At 44.0% G+C, this 24,377-nt stretch overlaps 1 protein-coding gene and 1 non-coding gene across 2 annotated transcripts in view; both read right to left on the reverse strand.

The window, feature by feature from the left end:
* LOC124803009 (thyrostimulin alpha-2 subunit) overlaps nucleotides 1-24,377 on the reverse strand; it is a 348,758-nt gene that overhangs the window by 153,153 nt on the left and 171,228 nt on the right. The gene's annotated exons all lie outside the window — the stretch shown is intronic.
* Nucleotides 22,564-22,638, reverse strand: Trnat-ugu. The gene has a single exon. It is a non-coding gene; the product is annotated as a tRNA-Thr (tRNA).

Genomic DNA, 24,377 nt, shown 5'->3' on the forward strand with positions numbered 1-24,377 from the left:
ACATGTTATTCGTATCGCAACAGAAATTTGTAAGAAACCCGAACATGTGCTGTCTTCTAACAACGCGCCATTCTTGAGGGGCATGTGTAATTTTCTTCTGAAGCCCCTACACGGAAAAATGGCCTTAAGATCCAGAAGATCAAATTAATAATTTAAATAAAAATATATGTGTGGACGAGTATGCGGAAAACCCATCCCTGCTCGTTTACATTTTTGTTGATAAAACATTGAAACAATTCTAAAACGTCTTGGAATGAGCATCCTCAGCGACCTAAGTGAAACGATCATACAGGCCAGTTGCAGAAAAAGCAGACGGAGATTAAATGAAACGACCCTGCCTCTGCCACTTTCTGTATGCACTAGGTGCATGCAGCACGATGAGCCAAATAGGGGCACCGGTCTGAATTGTGTGCACGGGCTACCGTGCGCAGGAGCTGGAGTCTCCCCATTCCAGACGGAGAGACATGTGCCTGCACTTGCCTGTGGGCAAACACAGCCGCACAGCGACTAGCTGCAAGGCGCACAGGTGTAAACGCATTTCAGGGAAGATTAATTCAACCACTAGAGAGTTACCGTAAGACCACCTGTTGCAGCTGCTTCTTGAGTGTTGTTCATCCCACTGTAGTAGGTACGATTAACGGAGCAGATAGAGAAGATCCAAAGAAGAGCCACACGTATATTCATGGGTTTATTCAGTAAGCGCGAGAGAACCAAGGATCTACTCCAGAGGCTCCAGTGGCAAACTCTACAAGACGAGCGTAGTAAATCGCGAGGAATTTAACTGTTACAATTACGAGAGCATGCTTTGTAGGAACAGCTCCGCTCTATATTACATCCTCCTAAGTATATCTCGCAAAATTATCATGAAGAGAGTGTCAGAGAAACTCGATACCACATACACACACACACACACACACACACACACACACACACACACACACACACACACACATACAGAGGGGGGGGGGGGATGTTAATTTAGAACTCGTAGTAGAGGAAGCGCCATCCGCCACATGTCCTAAGGTCGCTACGGAGAGATATATCTGCAAATATGAAGCAAAGCTTTTGATTGAGTACGTTGATTGATAAGGCAAAATTTAACATGGTTGTGGAAAATTAATAATCTGGCCAGCCGCTACGAGTTCCAATTAGTGAAAGCCACTGCAACGCAAAATATGATCAATACACCAGTGTGTGAAACTATCCACCGAAATCTTTTCCGCATTTATGACTCACCCTGTAATTTACCGGGGCTATGGATCTCCGTAATTTTTGACAGATATTAATTCATGTGTGTAGTTTCATAATTTAATTAAAATCACGATCAAATGCTAAAAATAAGTTCTTGTGTTGCTGTACTCACAGGCGTAGATATCCTTTGTTCACTTCTCCAAAGATTATTGGCCTCAGGGAACAGGGAGGACCAAACGAGTGTTCTAAAATAGTGATTGTGGTTTACCGCTTCACAGCTACATCTATGCAATACCTAGGATAACGTTTCAAACGAGGTTGTAGGGAAGATTAATGATAGAAGTCTGTTTATTGAGAGAATTCTAAGAAAGTTTAATTCTTGTATAGGAGAGATCCCGTACGGAACATCTGTGCGACCCATTCTGGAGCACTTCAGTGTTTGGGATCCCCACCATATCAGTTTAAAGGAAAACATCGAAGCAAATCGGAGGCATGCTGTTGGATTTGGTACCGGCAAGTTCCATAAACATGCTAGCATTACGGAAATGTTCTGTGAACTCAAATGCGAATCCCTACAGGAAAGGAAACGTTATTTACGCGAAAGGTAATGGAATCAGAAAATGGAGTCACAAGCAGTAGTATAAGGTACCCTCTGCCATGCACCGTATGGTGTCTTGTGGAGTATATATGTAGATAAAGACATCTGCTTCTTTCTGTTTGGAAGTCTAACTGGAGCGATGCTTCTCAGGTATACACCCCTCAAATTTCTCAAAGAAAACTGTACCTTCCTCCTAATTACCTGATTTCCTTACAGGCAAAAGAGATACAACGGATCCTGCAGTCTTCTCTCTCCAGTTCTACTTTCGTCACTGATGCTACAAGCGCCGTCGTACATATGGTCATTCCGTATTGCAGTATAATAACCATGTTGCCGCCGCCTATCGGTTATTGAGAATTGCAGTCTATCTTGAAATCAAAAGAAGATTTATTTACTTTTTACAACATTTTGATCGAACAGTATTTCGATTTAGGCCTGCTTATAATAAGTTTACTAGTAGCGCAGCGTATCTCTCGCTCTACGTATCAATCACTCTTTCCTTGCCCAACTCCACAAGAAGTATGCAATTTACTGTTTTGTATATCCTTATGCCTACAACCACGGGGTTGTGTGAAATGCAGTCTCATCATCGCAGTTGTTACGCATTTTTTATGCCTACTTTATTCCTGTTTGTGGCAGACAAACCAGACGCATTGTAACTGGTTTCAGAGTCGCTCCGAATTTGTGGTGGAACAGACTATCTTATCCATCATCTCTAACAAAATTAGACCAAAATTATTGAAAGACATCACAAAAACTGCGTAACAAATTTATTTTGAAATATTATGTTTTCGCATCACTTTGTCTTCATGGATTTCGCCGCATACAGGGTATACCTGAAGTTTATCGAGAATATTTCGGATGTAATTCAGAAATATTTAGTGATTATTTGGTATGAGACACCTCTAGTCTCCACCTGTTCTCTGCAGAGCAATAACGCAATTATGATTCATTTCATTGTTATCTTTGTTACCTTTTTTTCTGTGAAAGCAGATTCACAGTAGTGAAAAATCGTACATCGCAACATATGAAAAACTGAATAATTCAACAACCCCCGGATGGAAATGTACTGCGGTTTTACTGTCGTCGCTGCAAGAACGGATCAGAATGGCATCGTCGTGCACCTCTTCCACTGTATTCTGTATCCCATAGAAGAGGTACGTATCAAGCAGCGTTTAATCTGTAAACATATACGTACCTACGACAAGTAACCCCTTGAGTGCGAGTTCAATATTTAGTAACGCACATATGAAAGTGTAGAGTTAACAACTATGACATATAAATATTAGATGTTACTGACTCACCATGGGTATCAGTAGGGAGACAGAAAATTTAGATCCGGAAGGTGCAGAGACCAACCTTCTATGGGATGTATGTACAACATTTCATATAATAGACATCGCAGACATTCAAAAAATCATCAAAACAAATCATTAACTTGCACCGTGAACATTGAATGAAAAATGGCGCCTCACAGTGTTCACAAACGTTCGCATCATCAAGATCGAAGACGAACTCTTGGAAGTTGTTCAGAAGCGTATAGAGCTTACGAGAACATCCTATTACTACGAGTTCCGCTCGTAAAATCTGTGTTATATCAATATTGGTTGGGAAATGGTGATTATCCGACTTTTGAGATTATGTCAGACCACAGGCAAGTAAAGTAAATTGTCGCTAAACTTGTCGTTTACTGAATTTTAAGAATGAATCACAATATCAATTCACTCATGAATACAATTTCCATGAGTATTTTCTTCAATGCATTCACTGCTAGGCCTTCGTCACTGGCTGATGATGCGTAAATCGTTGACCTGACATAACTACGCAGAAAGCTGAAGCGATAGAACTGGTCCGGCTTAACGAAGACTATTCAGCGACCAGGTAACTCCCATCAAAACGCGCTCAGGCATGCAAAATGGAATCTGCCGGAGCGTCGTTGAGTATGAGATACTCGTACACCCGTAGCCGGCCGGTTAGTGGCATGCAGTCCAAGTAAACTCCGAAAAGTTAGAGAACTTTCTAGACACAATAGATTTTCAGATAAGAATGTAACCATAACTTAGTTTCATAACTAGCAAACTGTTTTCTCGTCTATTTTCTTATCATACCTACAGAACTACGCATTTTCTTACATACGTACATATATACTTATTTTTACATAAGGAAATCTACCCGCTAAATATTACCCCTCGTTTAAAACGCATTCCGCATTTGAAATACTACCGTTTACTTGTAGACTACTTCAAAAGACATGTATCTACAGAGATACTGAACATACTTGTGAGACAGAGATACGAATAATGAAAATTAAATCTATGACCAAATTTTGTAATGTAACTCAAGTTAGCTTACTGAACATTTCAAGAAAAAATCCTTTATGGGTAACTCCGAAATGACGTTGCGTTTCTAACAACTAGCAATAATCGTCGACTTATACTGATGAGCGAAAACGTTATGACTACTTTCTTGATACTTGTTTGTCCGCCTTTGGAACGAAATACATCACTGAATCTGTGTATCAGAAATCCGACTGTTTGTTGAAAGGTTTGTGGAGGTATGTGGTATAGATGTCTACGCACAGGTCATGTAATTAACGTAAACAACAGGTCACTGATTTGCGTACGTGGTGATGGAGCTCGATAGGATTTACTATAGGCGTATTTGATCTCCGAGACATCAATGTGAGTTCACTATAATGCTCCTCAAACCACTTTAGGACGGTTCTGGCTCGGAGGCACGGACAGTTATACTGCTGAAAGATGACATCGCCGTCGGGGAAGACGTCAGGCGTGAAGGGATGCAGGTGGTTCGCAGCTGTCAGCGTGTCTTAGATTACTAAGTCCCATGAAAGCGCTGGAGAACGTCTCCCATGGCATAATACTGCTCCCACCAGTCTGCGACCGTGGCGCGCTGCACGTTTCAAGTCGCCGTTCACCTAGATGATGGCATTTGTGGAGATGACACTCGACCTGGCGTAGCAAAGATGTGATTCATCCGCAAAACCGACACGTTTCCATTGATCGACGGACGAGTCTGGATGGCCTGTGCCCAGTGCAATCGTAAATGAAGATGTCGTTCGGTCAATATGGGAACACGTAGGAATGGTCTACTGTTGTTCGTCGATGTACGATAGACAGTGTTCTCTGAAACGCTTGTGCTTGCGGCAGCATTGTGCTCTTTCAGCAGAGGTGCCACAGATCAACATGTATCCTAATAAAATCTTCTCGATTTTCCAACTGCATCAATTAGAATATAATTCTCTAGCTTTCGATGGCTAACTCCTCTTTCCGTAGATGCTCACGACAGTAGCACGTGAACAGTCGACCATCTTCGCCATTTTCGAAATAATCGTTCACTAGCTCTGTGTAATAATAATCAACGGTTTATCAAAGTTGGACTACGGTTAAAATGCGTCCACGTACTTGACAACACAAACAATTGAAAGATACTTCCCATTAGAAGAGATTCATCTTTGTTGCCTCTTGACGAACGGCGTCGGACAACATTTATATTCCATGTGTTAACTCATCTTCTCTGTAAGGGCTTTACAGTACATGTCATTGTAAGTCAATTATGTGTCATCTGTAACTAAATGAAGGAGATGAAAGTAACAGCTTGCCATGGGTAGACAAGAGATGATTTTATGTGCTTCTTAGACTGTAACAAATCCTTTGACACTGTTGACTTCATGCTATGGTTTTCATTCAGCTCGCCCTATTTGCCCAAGAAATTCACAGTGCCGTAGACACTGGCGAGCAGATTGATGCCGTATTCCTGGACTTCAGGAAGGCATTTGATACGGTTCCGCACTTACGTTTAGTGAAAAAAATACGAGCTTACGGAATATCGGACCAGGTTTGTGATTGGATTCAGGATTTCCTAGAAGAAAGAACACAACATGTCATTCTTAACGGTTCAAAATCTGCAGATGTAGAGGTAATTTCGGGAGTACCGCAAGGAAGCGTGATAGGACCTTTATTGTTTACAATATACATAAATGACTTAGTTGACAACATCGGTAGCTCCGTGAGGCTATTTGCAGATGACACGGTTGTCTACAAGAAAGTAGCAACATCAGAAGACTCGTACGTACTCCAGGAAGACCTGCAGAGGATTAATGCATGGTGCGACAGCTGGCAGCTTTCCCTAAACGTAGATAAATGTAATATAATGCGCATACATAGGGGCAGAAATCCATTCCAGTACGATTATGCCATAGGTGGTAAATCATTGGAAGCGGTAACGACCGTAAAATACTTAGGAGTTACTATCCGGAGCGATCTGAAGTGGAATGATCACATAAAACAAATAGTGGGAAAAGCAGGCGCCAGGTTGAGATTCATAGGAAGAATTCTAAGAAAATGTGACTCATCGACGAAAGAAGTAGCTTACAAAACGCTTGTTCGTCCGATTCTTGAGTATTGCTCATCAGTATGGGACCCTTACCAGGTTGGATTAATAGAAGAGATAGACATGATCCAGCGAAAAGCAGCGCGATTCGTCATGGGGACATTTAGTCAGCGCGAGAGCGTTACGGAGATGCTGAACAAGCCCCAGTGGCGGACACTTCAAGAAAGGCGTTACGCAATACGGAGAGGTTTATTATCGAAATTACGAGAGAGCACATTCCGGGAAGAGATGGGCAACATATTACTACCGCCCACATATATCTCGCGTAATGATCACAACGAAAAGATCCGAGAAATTAGAGCAAATACGGAGACTTACAAGCAGTCGTTCTTCCCACGCACAATTCGTGAATGGAACAGGGAAGGGGGGATCAGATAGTGGTACAATAAGTACCCTCCGCCACACACCGTAAGGTGGCTCGCGGAGTATAGATGTAGATGTAGATGTAGATTGTTGTATAAAGAGAACTAGTATTAAAAAGTGGCGGTAGACTATTATAGTTCGCAATATACTAACTTCTTGCTAGATAACTGCAAACACTTCTTAAGTTTCCGGAAACATGCGATTCACTGTAAGGCAATCAGGCGTTATATGTTGTAGAGGTTTATAGCTGTAGGAGGTTCAAAAATGGCTCTGAACACTATGGGACTTAACTGCTGAGGTCATCAGTACCCTAGAATTTAGAACTACTTAAACCTAGCTAACCTAAGGACATCACAAACATCCATACCTGAGGCAGGATTCGAACCTGCGACCGTAGCGGTCGCGCGGCTCCAGACAACTGTAGAAGGAAAAATGTTTTTAAATAATATGAGAAACGAGAACTGTTCTGTCTTTAATATTAGCATTCGTTGGCGGATTTCGATGTGTCATTTATGTGATCGTTCTAGAAGTTAATTTCATATCCACTGAAGGGGTAACGGGTATATGTTGAGAAGAGATACTATGGTTCTTTCCGAAGTGAGTACATAAAAATGTCTTTCTCCTAAGTTTTGGAAATAAAATTATTTGCAGCTCAAATACTTGGCTAATCTAGCCATTTGATGCTCTTGCTCTAGAGTGATACCCAAAGCCTGCCGCGGTGGCCGTGCGGTTCTAGGCGCTTCAGTCCGGAACCACACGACTGCTACGGTCGTAGGTTCGAATCCTGCCTCGGGCATGGATGTGTGTGATGTCCTTAGGTTAGTTAGGTTTAAGTAGTTCTAAGTTCTACGGGACTGATGACCTCAGATGTTAAGTCCCATAGTGCTCAGAGCCATTTGAACCATTTGATACCCAAAATACACAGCCAAAAATATCAAATACAGGATAAATGACTCCACACTTGAAATAATTGCGGTTAATTTAAAGAAGCTGGACACAGTCTTGGGGGAGAAGCACAGAATCTGTCTACATGAGCTGCAAACTGCATTTAAATGGTGGTGTCATTTCTTCACTCGATCTGTGGACGAAAACTGACAATAAAACATGCGAAGAACGGTCTATGAATTTATCACCACACAAACTATTCTCATAATCGATAATTTAAAATGGCTGCATGAAGTACAAGATTGAGAAGGGAGAATTTATATCTATAATTATAAACTAGATGTTTGGATGTATGTGTGTATGTTTGTTTCCCATCTCCTCCTAAACCACACGATCGATTTCAACCACACTTGGTACACATTATACTTACTTTTTTTTTTTGGTCATCAGTCTACTGACTGGTTTGATGCGGCCCGCCACGAATTCCTCTCCTATGATAACCTCTTCATCTCAGAGTAGCACCTGCAACCTACGTCCTCAATTATTTGCTTGACGTATTCCAATCTCTGTCTTCCTCTACAGTTTTTGCCCTGTAAAGCTCCCTCTAGTACCATGGAAGTCATTCCCTCATGTCTTAGCAGATGTCCTATCATCCTGTCCCTTCTCCTTATCAGTGTTTTCCACATATTCCTTTCCTCTCCGATTCTGCGTAGAACCTCCTCATTCCTTACCTTATCAGTCCACCTAATTTTCAACATTCGTCTATAGCACCACGTCTCAAACGCTTCGATTCTCTTCTGTTCCGGTTTTCCCACAGTCCATGTTTCACTACCATACAATGCTGTACTCCAGACGTACATCCTCAGAAATTTTTTCCTCAAATTAAGGCCGGTATTTGATATTAGTAGACCTCTCTTGGCCAGAAATGCCTTTTTTGCCATAGCGAGTCTGCTTTTGATGTCCTCCTTGCTCCGCCCGTCATTGGTTATTTTACTGCCTAGGCAGCAGAATTCTTTAACTTCATTGACTTCGTGACCATCAATCCTGATGTTAAGTTTCTCGCTGTTCTCATTTCTACTACTTCTCATTACCTTCGTCTTTCTCCGATTTACTCTCAAACCATACTGTGTACTCATTAGACTGTTCATTCCGTTCAGCAGATCATTTAATTCTTCTCCACTTTTACTCAGGATAGCAATGTCATCAGCGAATCGTATCATTGATATCCTTTCACCTTGTATTTTAATTCCACTCCTGAACCTTTCTTTTATTTCCATCATTGCTTCCTCGATGTACAGATTGAAGAGTAGGGGCGAAAGGCTACAACCTTGTCTTACACCCTTCTTAATACGAGCACTTCGTTCTTGATCGTCCACTCTTATTATTCCCTCTTGGTTGTTGTACATGTTGTTAATGACACGTCTCTCCCTATAGCTTACCCCTACTTTTTTCAGAATCTCGAACAGCTCGCACCATTTTATATTGTCGAACGCTTTTTCCAGGTCGACAAATCTTATGAAAGTGTCTTGATTTTTCTTTAGCCTTGCTTCCATTACTAGCCGTAACGTCAGAATTGCCTCTCTCGTCCCTTTACTTTTCCTAAAGCCAGACTGATCGTCACATAGTGCATTCTTAATTTTCTTTTCCATTCTTCTGTATATTATTCTTGTAAGCAGCTTCGATGCATGAGCTGTTAAGCTGATTGTGCGATAATTCTCGCGCTTGTCAGCTCTTGCTGTCTTCGGAATTGTGTGGATGATGCTTTTCCGAAAGTCAGATGGTATATCGCCAGACTCATATATTCTACACATCAACGTGAATAGTCGTTTAGTTGCCACTTCCCCCAATGATTTTAGAAATTTTGATGGAATGTTACTACCTGGAAAGAAAAAAAAGTGACGATAAGAACCAGCAGCTCCCTACTGGGCTGGGAGAGGTCATGTCGAGGGAGAAGGGAGGAGGAGAACATGAACCAGAGGGAGAAGGAGCAGATGGACACAGATAGAGGAGTGGAGGAAAGGAAAGGAAAGAGAGGTGGTGGAAAAAGAGAGGGGACAAAGGGATGGACTGACAGGGGGGGGGGGAGAAAGGAATGGGCAGAGAGAGGAGCGAGGAGAAAATGGACAGAGGGAACAGGAGCAGGTGAACAGATAAAGGAAAGAGGAAATGAAATGAGTATATGGTATTGGTGGCCAGGAGGCCCCATCTTGCGAAGTTTGCCTGCCAAGTGCAAGCCTTTTTCAGTCGACGCCACATTGGGCGACTTGCGTGCTGGTGATGAGGATGAAAGATGATGAGGACAGCGCAACACCCAGTCCACAAGCGAAGAAAATCCCCAACCCGGCCAGTAATAACCCGGGTCACTGCATGGAAGGCAAGCACGTAACCACAAAAGCGGGCGGGCAGAAAAGCAGAGACTTTAAGAGAGAGTGGGGAAAGGAGGCTCAAAATGGCTCTGAGCGCTATGGGACTTAACTTCTGAGGTCATCAGTCCCCTAGAACTTAGAACTACTTAAACGTAACTAACCTAAGGACATCACACACATCAATGCCCAAGGCAGGATTCGAACCTGCGACCGTAGCGGTCGCGCGGTTCCAGACTGTAGCGCTTAGAACCGCTCGGCCACTCCGGCCGGCGGGGAAAGGAGGAGATAGACAGGCAAAGAAAAGAGTTGGAGATAGAGAAGAGGGGGAGAAGGAGATAAACTATGAGAGGGGGAAGGAGGAGATGAAAGGAGAGTGGGGTGGAGGGGGTGGACAGAGATTGGAGGAGAAGATGGACAGAGGAGGAAGGAGCAGATGGATAGAGGATATGAGCAGATGGACAGAGGGAGGAGTGGGAGGAGCAGAGAGACAGGGAGGAGAGAGGAGCAGATGGACTGAGAGAAGGGCAGGAGATGGACACAGAGTGGTGGGTGGAAGAGAGAGAGGAGGTAAGAGGTGCTGGACAGAGAGGAGGAGATCAATACAGAAGGATGGAGATGGATAGGAGGTGAAGAGAAAAGTGGAATAAATACACATCCAGGCAATGCCAGGTATTCAGACAGTTTTATACAAAAGTAACAGACGACCGAGCTGAACCTTGTCATGAACAGACTAGAAGCGATTACCCTATTTCTCTTAGACTTAAGCAAATACTTTCACATTGCTGACTTCATACAATGTTTTTTGTTCAGATATTGTATAAAGAGACCTAACACTGAAAAGCAGCCATAGAATATTCACACTCGTAATCCAAAATTCAAATGGTCCTTCTTGGTCATTCTGCGTTAATTAGTCCGAAATATCGGGAATCCCTACCATATTTAATTCTGCATCGAACAAATATCACTTTATCTCACTCAGAAAAGCATCTAGGAATAATAACAGACGACACGCTAAATTAGACCATATAGTTGCAAGAGCTGTCCATGCCCTACAAAAATATAAAATGGTTTTACTGTCACGAAGTTTCTCGTTTCGGAGACTATTGCTCCATCTTCGGGTCCTACACATCAACTGGTTTTTCAAGTCATGGGTGTGGGATAGGCGGATCAGTTAATCGCAAAGCATTGAACTAAAGCACGAGGCATAGGGATATTCTGGAGTTGCCGGAGAAGCGCTTTCCATAACAATACACAGAAAACTGACTCTTGATATCCCACAAATCGACACTAGAATGGACAAAGCTAGTATCACACGTGTTCTATCGCAGACAGATATGGGGACCTTCCTGTCAGCGGGAGTACCTCGTCACGCACATAGTCCATAGACAAACATACCATGTTTGAATGAGGGATATCCTGTTGAAAAATGACACTAAGGTGTTGTCGCATGAGGGGTAACACATGAGGACGAAAGATGTATGTGACGAAAAGTTGTGGCTTCAGAGATTCCTCAGTCACTACCATCCATGACATGAAGTCAAACCCTATTGTTCTCCACACAATGACAGCAAGGGTAACACAGCTGTGCCTCTCCAAAACACTGGCAAAACGTGACCTTTTCCCACGACTCACTGACGATGATTATCCGGGGTAGCGCAGAACCACGATTCATCACTAAACACTATGCGACGCCATTTATCAGTCCATGCTTCCCAGCCGCAGCATCATTCCAAAGGAAGGCATTCCTCTTGTGGTGTTAGCAGCAGCCTATGCATGGGACAGTAGTTCCTGTTCGCCTCTGGCCAGTTGTGTGGGATGACACAGATTATTGTGGGGAGTCCGTAACTTCTTCTCAGGCGGTAGGTGCAGCTATGAAGAGGTTACGATGTGTCTGGTGCACAACATGGTGGCGCTCCATTGTAGTGGTCAGACATAGAAACAAGATGAATAAGTCTGCCCGCCCATTCCCATATAGACCAACATCGGAACACTGCCACATCTGAATGCCCCACAAAACTGGATACTGCACGATTCCACCACCTGGCCAAATGGCGACCCACAATGAGACCCATATCAAACACTGGCAGGTGCTGATAACGCTGTCTCATGCGAGTACGCGGCATCTCTGTGTCCTTCCCAGTGATCACTCAACATCTGACGCTACTCACTCTCGTTTATATAAACTACTAGGCCTGGCAACAACATTAAACACGAAAAACACTAATGCACCCTGGTAGCCTTAATCGCTTCCATACCCTCCGATGTGCCCATTTACGAAGTTACATTGCTATTCGACCATGTCTTCTGGGTGCCAAACCGCAAGCTATTAAGCTGTAGAAAGCAGCCTAATATACCAGCCGAAAAGAGATGGCCACAAAAAACACTGCGAAACCCACTGTTTTGCAGCTATAAGATTTCATGCGTATCTTTCACGCAAGAAGTTTTAAAGCTTATGCTATTCTCATTTCGGAAAATAAGTATTCTTTACGACTACGCCTTTGTAATGTTCTGCACTTTTCTCAGACACCAACGACCTGTAAGCTGATACAAAAAGAACGCACGAATTTCAAACTATTATGATTAACGCAATTTTGTTTAGATCATATACATTGATCAGCCAGAACATTATGATCACCGAACTACTATGGATATAAACTTGACCAGGTGATAGCAGCGTCATCTGGTGAGGAATGATTGCTAGTCAGACACATGCACTGTACATGTAGTATTATCAGTGAGCGTGTTGTCTGTGTGTAGAATGGAAAAGGAGCGCGACCTGTGTGAGTTTGACCGACGGCAGACTGTTATGACGAAGAGGCTCGACATGAAGATTTCTGGAATTGCGCGACTTGTCGGGTATTGGAGGAATGCTCTGGTGAGGGTCCTCGCCACGTGGCGAAACCAGGGTGAAACCACGTCCAGAGGTCGTACGGTTGGGCGGCCACCCTTCATTACATATGTCGGACGTCGTAGGTTGGGTAGACTAACATCAGACTTTAATAATGGGAAGAGCATGTGACCATCGGCATTGGACGTTGGCGCAGTGGCAGAGCGTTGCATGGTTTCATGTATCTCTATATCTTCTTCATCATGCCGATGACAGGTTGAAAATAGTTCAAATGGCTCTGAGCACTATGAGACTTAACATCTGAGGTCATCAGTCCCCCAGACTTAGAACTACTTAAACCTAACACACATCCAGGCCCGAGGCAAGATTCGAACCTGCGACCGTAGCAGCAGCGCGGTTCCGGACTGAAGCGCCTAGAACCGCTCGGCCACAGCGGCCGACCTTTTTGACCAAAAACACAGTGGTTTGCTGCCAGCTTGATAACTACATTGACGAATACGGGAAGTGTTACAGTATGATGACTGAAGCGCCTTGAATCGCTCGGCCACAGCGGTCGGCCAGATGGCAGGGCGCGAATCCGTCGTCTTCCAGGGCAAGAGCTCCTTAACATTCGCACTGCGGTGCGGAGACAAGCTGGCGGAGGCTCCATTATGCTTTGGGTAATATTCACTTGGGCATCCACGGGTCAAGTGGATCTCGTGCAAGGCACAATGACGGCCAAGGAGTGGGGTACATGGTCGCAGACCACGTACACCACTTCATGACGATATGTTTCCCGTCGCCAGTGGAATCTTTCAACAAGATGATGCGACATGTCACAAGGCCAAGAGTGTGATGTAATGGTTCGAGGAACACAGTGGCTAGTTCTAATTGATGTGACGGCTCACCAACTTGCCAAATCTGAAACCGATCGAACACATCTGGGATGTGATTGAACGTGGCGTCAAAACTTATCGTCCCCCTCTCTGTAATTTACGGAAATTTGGTAACCTGTGTGTGCAGATGTGGTGCCAACTCCCTCCAGCGCCAATGAAGGCCTTATTGCTTCCAGGCCATCAGCGTCATCACTGTTATCCGTACCGAAGGTGGACATACCGGCTGTAGGCAGTTGATCATAATGATCTCGCTGATCAGCGTATAAAATATATTTACACCAATACAATCTGTAAGTTATCCAGTTTAAGAATTGCAACTATTTAATAAAGATCTGAAAAAATGGTGTCCTTTGAGCACTGACATTAAAAGTTTTTCTTTAAAGTCCTGCATAACCTTAGTCAGAGTTTGCTATGAAACAGCGACAGTCTTTTCACGTATTGAAACCTTCGTATCGTTGAGTGAACGAGGTTTGCGACAATAAATTTTGCATTTCAAATTACCCCAAAAGAAGAAGTCGCACACCGACAGATCTAGGGAATGTGCAGGCCAGTGGAGATTGCCGAAACGTGAGATCAAGTTTTGAGCAAACATGTCTCGAACAACTGCCGTGGATGGATTAGCAATGTAGGCTGTCGCTAAATCTTGTTGGAACCACATTTCAGCCGTACTGATCTCCAAAGCCTCAAACTCTAGCCGCAAAACACTGCGCAACATTACGAGGTAACGTTCGGATTAACTGTTACACTAGCGCCGCATTCTTCAAAAAAATAAGGCCCCATGATACTCACTTTCGAAATCCAAACCCACGCTCACTTTAGCACTGTACAGTGGTTTGTGATGCTATACTTTTTGGTTGCTTGCTGCGCAGTAGCAACAATTTTGCTTATTTACAAAACTGCCCAATAGGCCTATAACGTGAGATTCGTAGCTCATCATTAACGAAACATCATCATTAGCAGTAACATAAAACAATCTCTAAGGGAAGTCTCCGTTCGTCGAAAATCACTTTCGTTAAGCTTCTGCAACATCATAATTTTGTAAGGATGAAATTGTAACTCACAGTTCAGGGCCGGCCGGGGTGGCCGAACGGTTCTAGGCGCTACAGTCTGGAACCGCGCGACCGCTACGGTCACAGGTTCGAATCCTGCCTCGGGCATGGATGTGTGTGATGTCCTTAGGTTACTTAGGTTTAAGTAGTTCTAAGTTCTAGGGGACTGATGACCTCAGAAGTCCCGTAGTGCTCAGAGCCATTTCAACCACAGTTCAGGACGCGATGTAGAGAGAGATTATATATGCTCTGACTCGCAGCACGTCGCCAAGTGGAGCAGCGAGGACTTTGAAGAACATACGCTGTTACTCTGACATTTTCTAGCGGTCCCGTGATAAGAGGACAACCAGGTGAATTTATTTTCATTACTGATACAGTTATGCGAAAAGAATTAACACAACGAACTACTGTGTTGAGGCCAGATATCGAACCATTACGCTCAATATTGAACTAAAGAGCCACTGAATACTGATAATAGATTTATTGCCGGCCGCTGTGGCCGAGCGGTTCTAGGCGCTTCAGTCCGGAACCGCGCTGCTGCTACTCTCGCAAGTTCGAATGCTGCCTCGGGCATGGATGTGTGTGATGTCCTTAGGTTAGTTAGGTTTAAGTAGTTCTAATTCTAGGGGACTGATGACCTCAGATGTTAAGTCCCATAGGTGCTTAAAGCCATTTGAACCATTTGAATAGATTCATTACTGTTGAAATAATTTTCAACAGTGAAACGCTGCAGAACGGTCCACTATGTCATTTCTACTGAAACTGGACGCTCTATCCGATAGAATGACAGCGCTTTGGGGTGACTGACCTCTCGCCTCCACTTACACTAAGCAACACAGAGTCTTGAGTTCATTTTGCGCCACCGTATATTTTTACGAAGGGTTTTCCCGTTTGTTTTTATGCACAAACAAATCAGAATTTCATGTGCAATAATTAAAACAGTGGACTGGAATTCAGTTCCTCATCAAGCCACCCAGATTAATACTTCGAGTGGTTCCCCTAAAGGGCAAAGGTCGGCATGGTTCATCTGGAAAGGACGTATGCGATTTCCTTCCACATGATGCCCCAATCCCGGTCTGTGCGTCATCTCGTCTGGCCTCGTCGTAGACGGGACGTTAAATCCTTGTCTTCGTTCCTACTTCAAGTACAAACCTGTTTCCTTACTGGAGCCAAAAGCTAGTTCGTGAGATAAGACTTTTTTCGTCTGTCATTAAGCTGCTTAATGTTTCCACTTCACAGATTGTAAGCAATCAGAATGTTCCGAATGTCCATCGATCCGGCGAAAGGAATTGGCGCGTCGTATGCTTGCTGGCACCGAACTTCGGCGACTGCTACGCTGTAGCGTGAGCGGACCTGAGGTGTACAGTGGAAGCGAGGAACAGTTGGCTCTGTGGCTTGGTGCCCAGAATACCCTCTAGTTTGATGGCCGAAGCAGCGTTGTGCGGCTCGCGCATAATACAAGGAGTTAATGTTTGGTGCCCATGGCCATGTCTCTTATATGCAGCTTTTACAACTGTGAATTCTACATGACTCCACTGAGTTCTCAGTTTGAAAAGATTGTATTGCAAAAGTGTGCGATTTCATCGATCCGAAATGCAGATAGCCAATTACCAAATAGACACTGTCCTTTTACGCTGAGTTTGATTGGTCTGAGTGACATCTTATGTCGGCTATTAATTGTTTTAGTCAACGTCGTTACCGAAGTTGGTTATCGTCTGGTGCAGTCACGCTCTTGTGGGCGAATTTGCGCTTGGCGTGCTGTTGGATTTTGGTTCCATCGTTGCGTGAGCTCTTTGTTTCGCTATTTTTACCGAGTATTTGCTATTTGCTTAGAGGAAGAGTCTTGTAGTGAAGAGAGATGCTGTTGCGTGTGCAGCAACAAGGAGTGGAGTATTCTGGAAACATTTGGACAGCAGACGCCACACACTAACTACGGACCTTGTGTAGTGTGTACGGGCGCGGAATAAGATCAGCATTGTTTGAGTTGATTCGAAATATTACAGGGAGCATGGCCAAGTCAGATGTTTCGAAATATTACAGGGATCATGGCCAAGTCAGATGTTCCAGCGTTGTACTATGATGTTGCTATTGTTCTTTTGTCTTGCTTAAGTCTATAACAACTTGTGGGTGGTCTATTCACCCTCTCTGTATACACAGTTCTATAGCGATCCTTGTATGGGAACCTGATACCAGAATTAACGCATGTGTTATGATCGTGCACAACCTGATTGTATTTGAAATACTTGGTGAGAAGTTTTTTCTGTCGTCAGCGCTCGATAAAACGAGGGGCTTGCCCGTTAACAGTAGTGCCTTGACAGTAATACATGCCTCATGCAATTTGGTGAAAAATTGAACGAAATGTATTTATGATTTTGCCACATTAAGTGGGAGCAGAAAACTGACCATGTTGTAAGCTGCATTGCCTTTTTATACTGCTAGTCAGTGTTGTATTTAATTCTCTTACAAGCACTAATATAAGAACTTTTATTGCGTCTCAATAGAATTGCCCCTAATATTGAATTTAGATGTGGCCCATCATAGACCCTTAGGTTAGTACACTTATCTACCATAAGGGTACCAATGAAAACGAGCGATAAAAGAATTGCTTGTGCTGTTGCTGCATTGGCGAATAGAGAGCGTAGCGCTCAACGTCGTGCAACTGAGGTGGTGCATTAGGCACTATTATTTCTCTGTAATGTGTGTTGTGGCCGGTGCTAGTTGGGGGCAGCGCCGAATCTATGTTATTTTCGAGTCGGGGCAAAAACTTGACAGTGGTGCCACCCCCCCCCCCCCCCCCCCCCCGAGAGTATGAGCTAGGACTGCAAAAATTAAAAAATGAAATCGATTTTTTTTAAAAAAAATGTGTTCATTCTATAGCGCGCATCTTTCTTAGGAGTTTGATATGTAAACCATAAACGTACGAGAAATTGTAAGATATGTTATTTGGTCTTACGTGTGCCAAGTGCAATGCCTCGCCTCTTCACACCATTCTTCTATCACACGTCACTGTCTTTCGCTCTATGTAATTCAAAGGTGTATATCGTGATGGAAGTAATCAAACCAACATTCAGGGCAGTGGAAATTAAAATATCCTGTGGTTCCAGTCCTGCTCCAAGTCGGCTGGTTTGACATCCTACCCCCTTAAAAAAACTCACAATTAATACTGTGTGGGATTATTTGTGACCGGCACAATATGAACTCTGCATTCTTTATTGTCTATTACTTAATTTTTTTTTTGTACGACATAAAATTAAATATAGGAAACATAAAACCAGTACTGACAAACGACAAGCAAGACAGTACACATTTCTTCAATCCTTAGGTCCCTGCATTTTTTTTCTCTAATCTTCCTGCAGCTTTACACGGCGTCCTTTTCTTTATGCAAGAGAATCTGTTACGTCAGCAAATTTCGTCAAACGTTTTACTGCACGAAAAATTAAAATGTCGGTATCTAATACTGAAAATGCTGTTAATACGAATAGTATCCAAGAGTTGTCTGGTTTCTCGATCTGATTACATCTATTTTACTAAAATGTAGACTTTCATACTAAAATGTAGACTTTCACGGCCGGAAATGTCATGTCCATTATAATTATCCGGGCTGTTATGCCGTGGTCGGTTGATGAATTCTGTGTCAATTCCCAACTCTTCGTCCCCGTCTGCGGAGGACATCTTCAAGGGAGTCTGTAGCTCGATGGAAGGTCCAGCACACCCACTGGCTCGCTACTCTATTTTGTAGCTGTCTTCTAGATGAAATAGGTCTTTCTAACATTGCAGCAATTGTAACACACGCCAAATAAGCGAGACTGTTCTGGTACAAATGGTCATTTTTATGTGCCTCATTCGCATAAATAACACGACAGAGTATAATTCACGAAGTACCAATACGAAATGCCTGTTAGGCCATCTACAACAAAACTAACTTTATGTTAGTAAATAGTTTCACATTTCATTCATACACTCCAGTTGCTCTAGCCGGCCGAAGTGGCCGTGCGGTTAAAGGCGCTGCAGTCTGGAACCGCAAGACCGCTACGGTCGCAGGTTCGAATCCTACCTCGGGCATGGATGTTTGTGATGTCCTTAGGTTAGTTAGGTTTAACTAGTTCTAAGTTCTAGGGGACTAATGACCTCAGCAGTTGAGTCCCATAGTGCTCAGAGCCATTTGAACCATCCAGTTGCTCTATCATGAGATCGAAGAGAAGTAGTACGAAGTTTTTATATAAATTTGGAATCGTCATATTGTTCTATATTATTTATGTGATATCTCCATTTTTTGTCCTTCCTCGTTCTACCAAACAAGCTTGTCATCACTAATTATATAACCATTCCTGCCATTGTCTAAATTTATTCTCCGGTTAACTTCACTAACCCTGCGGAACAACCGGTTCAGTTGTGCCTCGTTTATTCTCCGGTTGGGCGTCATTAGGTGTTATCCGACCTATTCCGAGAATATAAAATAAGCGGCTGCCAACCAGGACCTGTAAGCTGGCCCTTAGTAGTGTAGCCTTCTGCAAAATTTTCTGTCAAAATTTCATTTTCTTGGATACACCGAGAAAATAACATGTAATCTTTCCTACCTGTGATTCCCGTTCGTCGTTTATTTCCTCTCTGGTAGTCTGAATCTATGGATTGCGCTAATAATTATAACAAAGGTGACCATTCCACACCCGATTTTGTCGGTCGGGTTTATTTGTCTCGGCGTGTATAGCCAAGTCTCCTTTTTTCTGCGGAAAAGATTTTTGTTTTTACATGCAACGAGTGTTTCCCTGGCAGGGACATCACGTGCGCTGTGCAAGCATCAACTTAAGATTCGTTCAGAAATCAACTTAGAATGTGTTCCAAAATGTTCAAAAACAAACTGGGATGCTTTTCAAAATCATGTGAATAATCGATAGAGCAACGTACTCTGGATGCTAGGAGATTTATGAAAGAAGATTTTTTTTTCGTCATGCTACCCGAGGCAGATACCCCGGGTTTGCCGCCGCCTCCCCCCCTTCCCCTAGATCCGGGCCTGATTGGGGGACAGGGCTCATTAGTTTTCCTATATGTTACATTTGTTATGGTTGAATGAAATAGAAACATTAGTTAGACGCGCGGGGTAGCCGTGCGGTCTCAGGCGCCTTGTCACGGTTCGCGCAGTTGCTCCCGTCGGAGGTTCGAGTCCTCCCTCGGGCATGGATGTGTGTGTGTGTGTGTGTGTGTGTGTGTGTGTTGGCTTTAGCGTAAGTTAGTTCAAGTTATATTAAGTAGTGTTTAAGCTTAGGGATCGATGACATCAGCAGTTTGGTCCCATAGGACTTACCACAAATTTCCAATTTCCCAACATTAGTTATCAAAAGTTGAATGTGCGCTATCACATCCTTGAAGTTCAGTCTTTAGAGTAACGATAACATTTAGAGTAAGTTTTTAAGGTTCCTTTTCTTTAAAATGACAATTATGGATTTCAGAGAATCTTTTAACTTATTTTATTTCTTCAAGGATACACTGTTTTGTTAATATTGCAGGATTAAGGCTTAAACTTTCGATTATAGTAACATTTGAAGTCATTTTTGAATTTTTTAATAAATAAGTATCTTTATATTTTAGAAAGTTTTTAAGGCTATACAAGTTTATTGATATTGCACTTATGAAACTTGAAACGTAATATCCCCTTTGAGTGTTCTTGATATAAAATAGTGATATAATTCTACGTTCACCTTACATACTGTGTTTCCTGCTGTATGTGAAAGGTTGGTGACGTTGTAACTGAGCCACGGTTCCTACAGTGATCTCAGTTACAGGGATATGGCCATTACGGGGGTATCGGTGATGCCAGACATCGTTTCCAAGCTGGCGGTCCCGCATCCACGACGGGTTCTCCACTGTAGCATGCAAAATGATTGAACCTGCCGTAAATAAACAATTCATAAACTGATATTCAGTTCGACCTCGTCAGTTAATAAAGAAGCCCAGCCCTTCACACCCAACTACTAAAATTTCGGTTCAAAGAGAGTTTTCACCTAAGTTCATTGCCCTACACGTAGTCAGGTATCACCGTACGAGGAAACGGTTGCAGTTCCCGGATAAGCGTGGATCACGACAGGGGATTTTGCACATGTTTACGAGGCGGCCGCCGTGTCGCCTGCCCCACTGCTGCACCGGACAGCGGAAGCCCGGCCGCCCTTTAACGGCGAGGTCCATCAGGAAGACATCAGGCGCCACGCAGATCCATGGGATAGCTGCTGTCACGTCACGAGCTCTCGCCGCGCGCGCGGGCAGAAGCGAAGGAAGGGGACGGCTGCCCACAGCAGAGTGAAGCAGCCAGCGACACCCGCCCACGCCGCCATCAAAACGCCCACCCACGGTGCGAAATTGGAAAAGTTTCCAGTGACATCGCGGCAGCCTCTGCACATTCCTGTGGCACGCTTTTCACTCCCTTTTTCACGAAAAGTGGCAGAGGAAAACTGCACTCTCAGGTAAGGTCGGGAGGTGAGAGAGAGAAACGATATGAGGCTTGAAATATTGGCACATTTCATTTCAAAGCCCTAGCTCGGTGGGATAGCGCGATTTCTTTCTACGACTAAACTCTGCCATTTTACTTTCTTCATGTCTACAGGCTGTATCTAGTTACAGGGTGACCATTATTGAACTATATGAAAAAAACGTAAATTAGCTACAAACTATGGCGAAATCAGAATTATATTAATACCTTCAGCTGCTAACGGGCCATGATATACACTACTGGCCATTGAAATTGCTACACCAAGAAGAAATGCAGATGATCAACGGGTATTCATTGGACAAATATTTTATACTAGAACTGACATGTGATTACATTTTCCCGCAATTTGGGTGCATAGATCCAGAGAAATCAGTACCCAGAACAACCACCTCTGGCCGTAATAACGGCCTTGATACGCCTGGGCATAGAGTCAAACAGAGCTTGGATGGCGTGTACAGGTACAGCTGCCCATGCAGCTTCAATACGATACCACACTTCATCAAGAGTAGTGACTGGCGTATTGTGACGAGCCAGTTGCTCGGCCACCATTGACCAGACGTTTTCAATGGGTGAGAGATCTGGAGAATGTGCTGTCCAGGGCAGCAGTCGATCATTTTCTGTATCCAGAATGGCCCTCACAGGACCTGGAACATGCGGTCGTGCATTATCTTGCTGAAATGTAGGGTTTCGCAGGGATCGAATGAAGGGTAGAGCACGGGTCGTAACACATCTGAAATGTAACGTCCACTGTTCAAAGTGCCGTCAATGCGAACAAGAGGTGACCGAGACGTGTAACCAATGGCACCCCATACCATCACGCCGGGTGATTCGCCAGTATGGCGATGGCGAATACACGCTTCCAATGTGAATTCACCGAGATGTTGCCAAACACGGATGCGACCATCATGATGCTGTAAACAGAACCTGGATTCATCCGAAAAAATGACGTTTTGCCATTCGTGCACCCAGGTTCGTCGTTGAGTACACCATCGCAGGCGCTCCCGGCTGTGATGCAGCGCCAAGGGTAACCGCAGCCATAGTCTCCGAGCTGATAGCACGGCGTTCCGTATTACCCTGCTCAACCCACCGATTCCATACTCTGCTAACAGTCATAGAATCTCGACCAACGCGAGCAGCAATGTCGCGATACGATGAACCGCAATTGCGACAGGCTATAATTCGACCTTTATCAAAGTCGGAATCGTGATGGTACGCATTTCTGCTCCTTACACGAGGCATCACAACAACGATCACCAGGCAACGCCGGTCAACTGCTGTTTGTTTATGAGAAATGGGTTGGAAACTTTCCTCATGTCAGCACGTAGTAGGTGTCGCCACCGGCGCCAACCTTGTGCGGATGCTCTGAAAAGCTAATCATTTGCATATCACAGCATCTTCTTCCTGTCGGTTAAATTTCGTGTCTGTAGCACGTCATCTTCGTGGTGTAGCAATTTTAATGGCCAGTAGTGTATATCAACGGGGACAGGTGAAAATGTGTGCCCCGACCGGGACTCGAACCCGGGATCTCCTGCTTACATGGCGGACGCTCTATCCATCTGAGCCACCGAGAGCACAGAGGATAGCGCGACGGCAGGGACTATTTCGCGCACGCCTCCTGCGAGACCCACATTCTCACCTTGTATGTCCAAATACTACATTCGTAGTGTCCCACCCCAACACACTCATTACTCGTGGAAGACATTCTTAGCAAGTCCCGTAAGAGTTCGGGGAATATGTGTGCATCGGCACAGAGGAAGAATGTCATGGCCGGCGTTGCCAGAACTATATACTTATATGGTATGGTGTCTGTTCTTTCGGACAATCGCGATAGCATATCATATCAGTACACAAACTATGGCGTTCACACTTTGTTCAAAATATATTCGGATTTAAATTATGATATGTTCGATATGGCTGCTATAATTATCGACGATGTGGCTCAGACGAATAGCTAAATTCTGCGTGGCTCGCTGAAGTGTAGGAACATCGATGCTGTCGATGGCCTCCTGAATTGCTATTGTCAGCTCAGCAATGGTTTTGGGGTTATTGCTGCACACCTTGTCTTTAATATAGCCCCACAAAAAGGAGTCGCATGTGTTCAGATTAGGAGAACATGGCGGGCAATCGAGGCCCATATCAGTGGCCTCTGCGTACCCCAGAGCCAAAATGCCGTCCCCAAAGTGCTCCTCCAAGACATTAAACACTCTTCTGCTTCGATGGGGTCGAGATCCGTCTTGCATGAACCACATCTTGTCGAAATCAGCGTGACTTTGGGTAATGGGGATGAAATCTTCTTCCAAAACCTTTACGTACCGTTCGGTAGTCACCGTGCCATCAAGGAATATCGCACCTATTATTCCGTGACGACATCGCACACCACACTGTTACCCGTTGGGGTGATGAGACTTCTCGATCGCGAAATGAGGATTCTCAGTCCCACAAATGTGACAATTCTCCTTGTTGATGAACCCATCCAAATGAAAGTGGGGGATCCGTCGTTAAACCAAACCATGCATGCGCATACTAATTCCTATTACGCCCCGAAGCCCACCGTGCACTTTGAACGTCCTAAAGCAAACCATTCAAAAGTTATGGCGATTTTATTTCATATAGTTCAATAATTGTCACCCTGGATGTAAGACAGCACACATGCTCCGCAGCCGTTGAACACCGAATGAGATGGCGCAGATTTTATGGCACTGACTGGATTTCAGATCGCAGTTCGGTCCATTTTATTTGCATTTTCCCAGGTTTCATTAAATCGCTCGGAATGAAATCTGAGATGGTACCTTCAACAATTCGAAGCAGGTCGTAAGGGGATAGATATCGATCCAATATTTGGAGGATCGAATCTGCCTTACTCTCATTTGCAACAACTCAGCGACATTGCTGAAGGGGATGCCCCATCGAGAGTTTGGCTCCTGGAGATCTTTTGGCGTAAAGGAGTGAGTCAGTCGAGCCTCAGAAAGCCTGTGGGACAGGTCCAGAGAGATCATGCTCTGCCTATCACACGCTATTGCATAGAAGTGATATTGTGGAGTGTTGTCAGTAGCAGATCCCGAGTGTATTAAGTGAAATATTTTGTGGAAAGAAATTGAAAGTCACACCATAATTAAAACGCCATAGAACTGTGTGTGTGTGATCAATGTGAGAAAGTGTTGGCTCATGCGACTACATATTGGGACTCCGTTATAAAGGAAGCGGCCGAGATTCGCTTGAACAACAACAATTTCAACAGAGACCAGGGATACACACTCAGCAGGCATGGGGACGGGCGTTGAACATCGAAAGAAAGCAGAGACAGATGCGCG

This window comes from Schistocerca piceifrons, chromosome 6 (assembly GCF_021461385.2).
Source record: "Schistocerca piceifrons isolate TAMUIC-IGC-003096 chromosome 6, iqSchPice1.1, whole genome shotgun sequence".
NCBI lineage: Eukaryota > Metazoa > Arthropoda > Insecta > Orthoptera > Acrididae > Schistocerca > Schistocerca piceifrons.